The sequence below is a fragment of the Phascolarctos cinereus genome, unplaced genomic scaffold (genome assembly GCF_003287225.1).
Source record: "Phascolarctos cinereus isolate Bilbo 61053 unplaced genomic scaffold, phaCin_HiC Scaffold_5;HRSCAF=322, whole genome shotgun sequence".
Classification (NCBI taxonomy): Eukaryota; Metazoa; Chordata; class Mammalia; order Diprotodontia; family Phascolarctidae; genus Phascolarctos; species Phascolarctos cinereus.
In genome coordinates, this window is record NW_027555958.1 from 217331405 (window position 1) to 217340793 (window position 9389).

Genomic DNA, 9389 nt, shown 5'->3' on the forward strand with positions numbered 1-9389 from the left:
TTCATTTTTTCCAAGCAGATAATTTATCCGTGCAACATTGTGTTAGATTGTATTGCAAAGCCACCTAAGAAGAAACTTACCAGCATTTAGAGGTAGAGTCAAGGGAAGTCTTAAGTTTTCATTTGGGTTACCTAGTTTTTGTGCGTACTGATTACTGATTACTGATTACATAATAACTGGAGGAGGATGGTTCCCAATATAATGTTCTCTCTCAGCTCTGGAAGTTTTTTTTTTTTAAAGGCATCTATAACTCTCTACCATTTTTTGTCTAAGCTCTGAGCCCACGGCCAGAGACAGCATTCTGGCAAACACCTCAGTTTTTCATTTCTCTTTCTTCCCGCTTTCCTGGGACACTTTCTCTCAATTGCCTCCTTTCAGTTGTAACCCCAGTGGATATACCCCCAAAAAAGCAAAGGTCTGTGGTTAACCTTACAACCTTCTTATAATCAAAGTAAATGTTTAAAATGAAGCAAGACAAACAGACTTTCCCCATACCCAAAGAAAAAGGATTTACACTTCCATGATGGAGCTCAAAAGGAGAAAGGAAATACCAAATTACTGGCTTGTCAGGTCACTTGATTTCTGGGCTTCAGTTTCACCATCTATAAAATGTTGTTTTAAATGACTTCTAAGGTCCCTTCCAGTTTTAGATTAATGATCTTATGAGGCTACTCCAAATGGGAAAAAAATTTCAAGGGGAAAAGAAAATCACATTCAACCTGGATTTTTAAATATTATATATGTAGTGCCTTACACCTCATAGGAATTAATTTTTTTTCATTCTTTCCTCGCTTCCCTTCTTTCTTTCTACTTTTCTTTCTTTGTCTGTCTCTTTCTTTTTGTGCCTTGTTGCATTGTCCTTCAGTTTATTTTGGTTGGTTTTTTTAATTTTGCCACAGATATAAGCATTAATGGAACATAAAAAACCTTTTGTGCTCCCTAAGAAAATAAGATGGAGGACCAGAATTTGGCAAACTAGAAATTAATGAAAGTTATCCCACTGACTTGAGAAAGGGAATGGAATCATGGATTCTTAAGTATTTAGTCTATTCACTCAAACCTCAGAGGACGATTTCAGCAAGTCAATAAAGTATAACCAGTTCCAAAAAAAATTTTTCATTTTTCTCCTTAAGTTTCAAATCCATGAACATGCAAAGGATCTATGATTTCTTCCACATGGTGATTCCCTCCATCATTGCAGTTGTCAATTAATTTATTATTTAGTTTTTAAAAAAAAAACACCCCACAGAATTGCTAAAGGCAATTTAAAGAGCTTAGGTGTTTTGTCCAGGATCACACAGCTAGCAATTGTCAGAAGTGTGATTTTAACCCAAGTATTCCTGACTCAGGGCCCAGCGCTCTGTCCACTGTTCCCACCCCACCTCTAAAGTTGAACATATAGCATAACCAATGTGTGGATTTGTTTCACTTGACTAAACTTACTTATTATGAGAGAGGATTCTATTGGTAATGGGCAGAGAAAGTGGGAAGTAATGAGGAAAAGAAAAGAGAAAAAAGAAGAAAAAAGAGAAAAGTATCAACAATAAATAATTTTAAGAAGGAAAAAATAATAATTACTTGAGTATTGCACAAGGGAGGAAAGTGTAAAAGAATAGTGGCTTCAGTAACGTTGCAGGTCACAGCCTACAGGCTGATGAGCAGGAGGATTTGGTTCATGAGTAACTGCTGCACTTCCAGCCAAAGTGAGATGGGAGATGGGGACAAGGGAAGGCAAGCATTCATTAAACACCGACTGTGTCCCAAGCACAATGGTAAGCACTTTACAGATAGTATCTCATTTAGTTGAGATAAGAAGACTCAGTCTCCAAAAGAAACAAAAATCTCAGTCTACTGGGGAGATAATGGCCAAGCAAGCATGAACAAACAAGCTACATACAGGTTAGAAGTAACGTCAGGTTATCTTTTGTGTAGGTTTAACTTGACTACAACACTAACTTCTGTTCTTTTAACTTGAGACCATTTAGTTAACTGCTCGTTAGGTGTGACTGTTGACAAATGAAACAGAGAAAACATTGCCAACTTGTAGGCTTGGTAAGATTATCAACGTGAACCATGCCATATTAACCAAAAGGTTATCTGCGTTATAATACATAGATGCTTTTGATCTCCAAAACTATGCACGAGTATTGGAACATTGTGTGGCTATTCACCACCAAGATGAGGATCAGGCATCTTGGGATTTCAGAGATCTTAGGGTGCTGAGTCAACATTTAGCTTGTGAATTTTGTGCAGGGTTCATGAAATAATGGGGTCAAAAGATTTAAATCCAGGTCCTTAGGGATTACCTACCCAGTCTCTTCATTTTAGGGACAAGGAAGCAAGCCCTGAAAAGGGAAGGACTGCCTAAGACCACCCAGCAAGATGGGAGGAGATGAGTCTGGAGAAGGGTCTGGAAGGATAGGGCTGATGACATTGATTTCAGGCAGAGCTTTGTCCAGGTCCCAGATTTGAAGCGAGAAAAAGGTGAGACATTGGTGTGTATCTTCTCTTGCCTCCTCCAGCTCCTGGAAATTAGTTGGCCATCAGCAGCTACAGCTGGGCACATTTACAGACTTCTCCAGGGGAGATCTGCAACATCTTGTTGGGGAGAGATCAATGTCCATTTCATCTGCTCCTACCCTTTTCATATACCCTAAGATGACTAAAATGGGTTTAGTCATAAGTAGCCTTATAAATCATATATTTCAGGGGCAGTGGGAAAATTTCCCTGACCATCGTATCATGCCTTCCTATGTGCTTAATGTTACCTGCAATTTCTTTAATAGCAAAAAAGGCTTTTGAACTATTAGGGACAAAAGCCTAAAAGGTAAATGCTTATGCTCTTTGATCCAGCAATACCATTGCTAGGTCTGTATCCCAAAGAAATCATAAAAACGGGGAAAAGAACCTACACACACAAAAACATTTATAGCAGCTCTTTTTGTGGTGGCAAAGGATTAGAAATTGAGGGGATACCCATCAACTGGGGAATGATTGAACAAATTGTGGTACATGAATGTGATGGAATACTATACTATAAGAAATGAAGAGCAGGGAGATTTCAGAAAAACCTGGAAAAACTTATGTGGACTGATGCTAAGTGAAGTGAACAAAACCTGGAGAACATTGTACATATTATTAGCAACATTCCAGAATGATTAAGTGGGAATGACTTAGCTCTTCTCAGCAATACAATGATCCAAGACAATTCCAAAAGGATCATGATGGAAAATGCTATCCACTTCTAAAGAAAGGACTGATGGAGTCTGAATGCTGATTGAAGCATCCTATTTTCCTTTTTTTTTTTTTGCTTTTTTAATTGTTTTCCCTTTTCTTCTGTTTCTTCCTTTACAACATGACTAATGTGGAAATATGTTTTATCTGACTGCACATGTATAACCTACATCAGATGGCATGCCATTGTGGGGGAGGGGAGGGAGGGAGAAAAATTTGGAACTCAAAATCTTTCAAAAAATGAATGTTGAAAATTGTCTTTACATGTAATTGGAAAAATAAAATATTATTAAAAAAGAAAAAAAAAGCTAAATGCCTGGTAGAAGCAACCCACAAATATAGGATATAGACATTTGAGTTCATTTCTTAGAATGGGTAGATCAACTTTTATGTTTTTTATCCATAACCAATAGCAGAGCTAGGGTGGTATGACTTTGTTTCAAGGCTTGGAAATTTCAAAATTAAAACATTTATGATCCTTCAAAATTATAGGAACAACTGAGTTTAGCACCTAGTTAGCAAGAATAATTGGTTAAAATAGGGAAATATGCGATGACCCATGCTTCATTCTGCACACTTCATTCCCCCTCCTCTCCAGCTCTGCCAATCCAGTGAGCTCTTCCCCTTACCTGACACAATCCCCCTTTCCTTTTCCCTTTCTCCATCAGTTTTCCAATCACCAGCTTTCCAGTATTCCAAGATCGCTATCATGGTCTCAGATAAATTGAGGGTATGTTTCAAGCCCTTGCGTTAGGTTCAAAAACTACTATTTATGGCTCTTGCCAAGTAGTTGGATAGCTATAGCTTTGTGATATGGTTTGAGATTTGCTAATGTTGTGTCTCCTTCATTTGCTTGAATTTTTTTTTTTACCTTTTGTTCCTCCAAATGAATTCCATTTTATCTATTTCTATGAAGTCTCTCCTTTGGTATAGTGATTCGTATAACTTCTAATCTATAAATTAATTTAGGCAGTACTGTCATTTTCACTTTATTGGTTTGATTCAACCACAAACAATGACTATCTTTCCAATTACTTAATTCTGTATTTATTTATGTAAAGAATGTTTTGTAGAAGAGGCCATCTTCATGACATCCAATGAATTTGAGCTGAAATGGGCTAGTGCTTAGGACACAGCAGATGTAATTTTTTTTTTTTAAAGATTCAGCTCCAGGCAGGCCATTAGAATGTTCACTTTGGATTCTTGTGACTCAGGTTCAATTAGTCATTGTCTTTAACAGCTGTTGAGAAAGAACAGCTGCAGGAACTTTGCTTCTTGGAATGAGTAGCTTCAGAGAAGCTTGGATTGCATTCAGTTATGAACTCCCTTGCCATCACTGTCCACCTATACAGAGAGATGGGAAATACCTCTGAGTTTTTACCTAATGTATTTAGTGACTTCTACCTGCAAGGCACCTTACAAAGTGCTAGGGAAACAAAGGTGGTAGTTGTAACAATTAAAAAAGGAAGGATGCTGAAATCTTAGAAAATATTTCAGTCCTAACTGTTATTCTCCCCTCCTCTTCCCTCTCCCCCAAAAAGTGACCAAGAAAACATCAATGACTCTTGAATCCTAGACCAATGTTTTTTTGTTCTGGACCTGTGATTTCATTGGCATATGGGGAACTCCTGACAGAGGAAGCCCTCTGCTAACGCAGATTTGCACCTATTTTGCAATTCATAGCTTTAGAGATTGCCTGGGGGCAATTTAACTGAGAGGTTAAATGATTTGCTCGGACTTGTGTCAAAGGCAGAACTTGAACCCCGGTCTTACTCAAGCTGAGATCAGCTCTCTATCTACTATCCCAGCAATCTCTTCTACTTAACAGCTGCAAACCTTGTTCAGGGTTAAATTATCTCTTGCCTGTACTCAAAGCCTCTCCTTGGGGTAGAGACCTTGACCTTGGGGTGCTGATAGCACTCGTAGTCCTTCAGCTGGAGCATCATGGTTTAGTAACATTTTCTCCCTACATGATGGACTCCTGCTGGTGAGATTCTTATTCCCTGCCTGAAGCCAGGTTGTTGATGAGGGAGGACTGAGAGCCTTAACCTCCTACCTACCATCTTTTTTACACTCTCCTCACTCCAACCCTGTACTCATGGGCCTGACCCCAGGCTTCCTTTCCTTTCCTTCTTTCCTTCCTTCTCCTATGCTAATACAACAGAATGCTAATTACATTTACACTTCTCAAAGCTTGCAAACCTCAAAGCTTCCAATGTTTTCTAAAAACAAACCACCACCACCACCACCACCACCACCACCACCACCACCACCATATTTGATAGTTGTTGGGGTTTTTTTTGAGGAAATCAGGGTTAAGCGACTTGCCCAGGATCACACAGCTAATAAGTGTCAAGTGTCTGAGGCCTGATTTGAACTCAGGTCCTCTTGATTTTAGGGCTGGTGCTGTATCTACTATGCTACCTAGCTGCCCCTGGGTTCTCTTTCTGCCTAGCCAAAGGCCAGGTGTATCACTCCTTGGTGATCTTCTGCCTAGTCTCCAAATCAATGTCAAACAATCAGAAATGCCCTGGAGCCACTGAATTTGCTTCAGTCTCAAGAGTGAAGTAGGCAGGAGTCAGCCCTGCTTAGGAATAGGCTAATGACTGGCATCTCAGGTGGGTTTTTCTACATTTAGTTAGCTAAAGTTGTTTATCACATAATTTGGTTGTTTACTTCAAAATTGCTGATAAAATTGTGTATATTATTTTCTCATTGGTAGACTGACTTATTGCATAGTCTCTGGTGTTTTATCATCTGTTTTTAAGAATATACTTGTTCAGTCATTCCTGACTAAATATGTAATAACTTTGTGACTCCATTTGGGGTTTTCTTGGCAAAGATACTAAAGTAGTTTACTATTTCCTTCTCTAGTTCATTTTACAGATGAAGAAACTGAGGCAAACAGGGTTAAGAAACTTGCCCAGCATCACAGAGCTAGTAAATGTCTGAGGTCAGATTTGAATTCAGGAAGACGAGTCTTCCTGACTCCAGGCCAGGCCCTCTATCCACTGCATCATCTAGCTGACCTTCAAGAATACACAAGTGTTGTTTATTACATCACACCACATTGGAACTTAATTTAGCGATAAAAAACAACTTTAAAAAACCAATCTACTAAAAAAGCCTCAATCACAAAATTGAGGCTTAAAACCAAATAGAATCAGTTACATTAAATCAACAAACTATCTTAATAAGGTAATAAAACTTATTTACATGAACCCTTTCCCCCTTCTTTTCTCCTTTCCTTTGCCCAGTCTCTCTCCACTTTCTACTTAGGTTATGTCCACTCTAAGCATATGAAAACTACCCTTGGCAGAATGGGCCTAGAACAAAAAAACCCAATATGTTCCAAAGGCCATGAAACAGCTAGATGGTGCAGGGGATAGAGTGTTGAGCCTGGAGTCAGAAAAACTCATCTTCCTGAGTTCAAATGTGTCCTCAGGTACTTCCCAGCTGTGTGACCCTGGGCAAGTCACTTAACCCCGTTTGTCTCAGCTTTCATCTGTAAAATGAGCTAGAGGAGGAAATGACAAACCATTCTAGTATCTTTGCCAGGAAAACCCCAGATGGGGTCACAAAGAGTTGGATATGAGTGAAAAATGAATGAACAACCAAAAAAATTTTGCCCATAACTTTTTACAAAATGCTTCTTTTATTGTACATTCAGAGAATTATCTATATGTATGTACATACATACATACATACATACACACATGTATACATACATATCTATGTGTATATATACATACATATACATACACATATGCATATATACATATGTATGTACATATATACATACATATACATACACACGTGTATGTGTGTGTGTGTGTATATATATATATATATATGTATATATATGCATTTATCTTGTATGCATGTCCTTAAACTGCCAATCTTACTTGGCTATTGGAAATTGTTGAATACAAAAAACGACTAGATTCTAAAATTTATTTGTGACCGTGGGAATAATAGTTAGGAAGAAAACTATTTGCCCATTACAGATTTCTAGGTACTTTTTGCTGCTAGTTTTGCACAGTATTTATTGAGCCTTTTAACAAATATTTTTGTAAGCCCAAAACTGATTCTTTGAAACTTTGGAGAAACTTGACCAAAAGACAGGACAAAAGCACAGGCACTTGAGTGTTGAATGTCCCTGTGTATGTGAAATTACATATTTTGGGATAGTGTGAGCTTTTAATGTTAGGTCATATTAAACTCTGAAGTCATATTAAGCAGACTCAATTTTGGAAGTGTAGCCACAACTTTGCGATGTCAGTAAAATAAAATTGGCGACTTGAAATGAAAACATGACAAGGTTTTGATACACTTGTCTTAAGATATTAATGAAACACTTCTAAACACTGACACAGTGTCCAGATTCTCAGATGTTTGTTGCATAAGTTTTGTTTAGTTGTGTTAACTCACCCCCCCACCCCACCTCAAACATGTGGTTATCTTTGTTTTATTGGCATCATCAGTGACTTGTACATTCAGTGGTAACATCTTAGCAAGTTTTATCAGCCAGCAATATTGTCAGTTCATAAAGAAGGATTCAAAGATCTTATGTAAGAATGGATTTAAACTTGCTAAATGTAAAAGACTGCCCTTCAAGTCACTGTAGGTTTAGTTATTGCCTACTGGATTAGTTTAGATGGTAGCACTGCATGTGCTGTGCATATTCTGATGGTTTTGTTTTTGTTTTTTTGCTTTTAGGCAATTAGGGTTAAGTGACTTGCCCAGGGTCACGCAGCTAGGAATTGTCAAGTATTTGGTCTGAGGCCAGATTTGAACTCAGGTCCTCCTGACTTCAGGGCCGGTGCTCTATCCACCGCGCCACCTAGCTGCCCCCCATATTCTGATGTCATTAAAACCAGAAGTTGAATTGTAATATATGTATATATTATATACATATATGTTATTGCTAGTATTTCTCCATGAATAGATTCTATAAGCTGCAACCACCATTAACGGGAAACTGTCATGGTGAACTCAAGACCACCAGACCTAATTTTATTATACTTGACTTTAAGGATCTTCATGGTCAAGTCAAGTCAACAAGCATGTATTCATTGCTCACTGTGCTCCAGGCAGGGGCAGCCAGATGATATAGTGGATAGAGCTTAGAGACGGGAAGACTCATCTTCAAGAGTTAAATCCATTCTCAAACACTTCTTATCTGTGTGACCCTGGGCAAGTTACTGAACTCTGTTTGCCTTAGTTTCCTCAAAATGCCTGAGGCTGGATTTGAACTCACAAAACTGAGGTAGCTCGGTGAGGCACTGAATAGAGTGCTAGACTCCTCTTCCGGAGTTCAAATCTGGCCTCAGATAAGAGGTTATATTATAATAGAGGAAATCAACTTACGAATGGGAACTGAAATGGGGAGAGTGATAGAAAAAGTCCTGTGGAGGTGAGTCAGTAGTCTCCAGCATCCTGGAGAGGAGGGAAGAAATGGATGGCCTGGACCTCTTCCTTAATTTGGAAGTTCTGGGAGGAATCAGCCATTCAGAGAGAGAGTTAGACAGATAGAGACACAGAGACACAGAGACAGAGATCCCCAGGTTGGGAGTAGGGTACTTCCATCATAAGAAGTCCTGGGGTGGAGTGAGCTTCCAAGGGAAGAGGTTATAATCAAAACAAACTCAAATACTGAAAGGCAGGGGATTAAAAAGAAAGGCAGAAATAGTAAAAAACTTCAATCAGGGATGGTGGAAAGAGGAGAACTATAATAGAGAGCAAATGGGCCATTTCACTTATAAGGAGGAAGCTTCCTCTCTTCTACCACTTTCTTATTTGTAAAGAGGGAGGTAAAAGTAAAGAGAGAGACAAGTACACGCACAATATGAAAGGATTGAACTTACCCACAAAATGGAAGAAGATAGAAGCATGGATTAGAAAGCAGAATTTGACAACGTGTGGTTTAGAAGAAACACACTTGACACACAAAGTTTTACATAGAATTAAAATGAAGGGCTTAAAGTCTATTATGTTCTAAACAACATGTTGCAATTAACATAAATTATGTTGTGGCCTATGGTTCTATACCTCATAGTTTTTCAATATGTGGTCTGTTTCTTTAGATCTTTTTTAATACTGAAATGGATTTTTCAAGAATCCAAGGTCACCTCCACAAAAATCTTCCTCTGTTA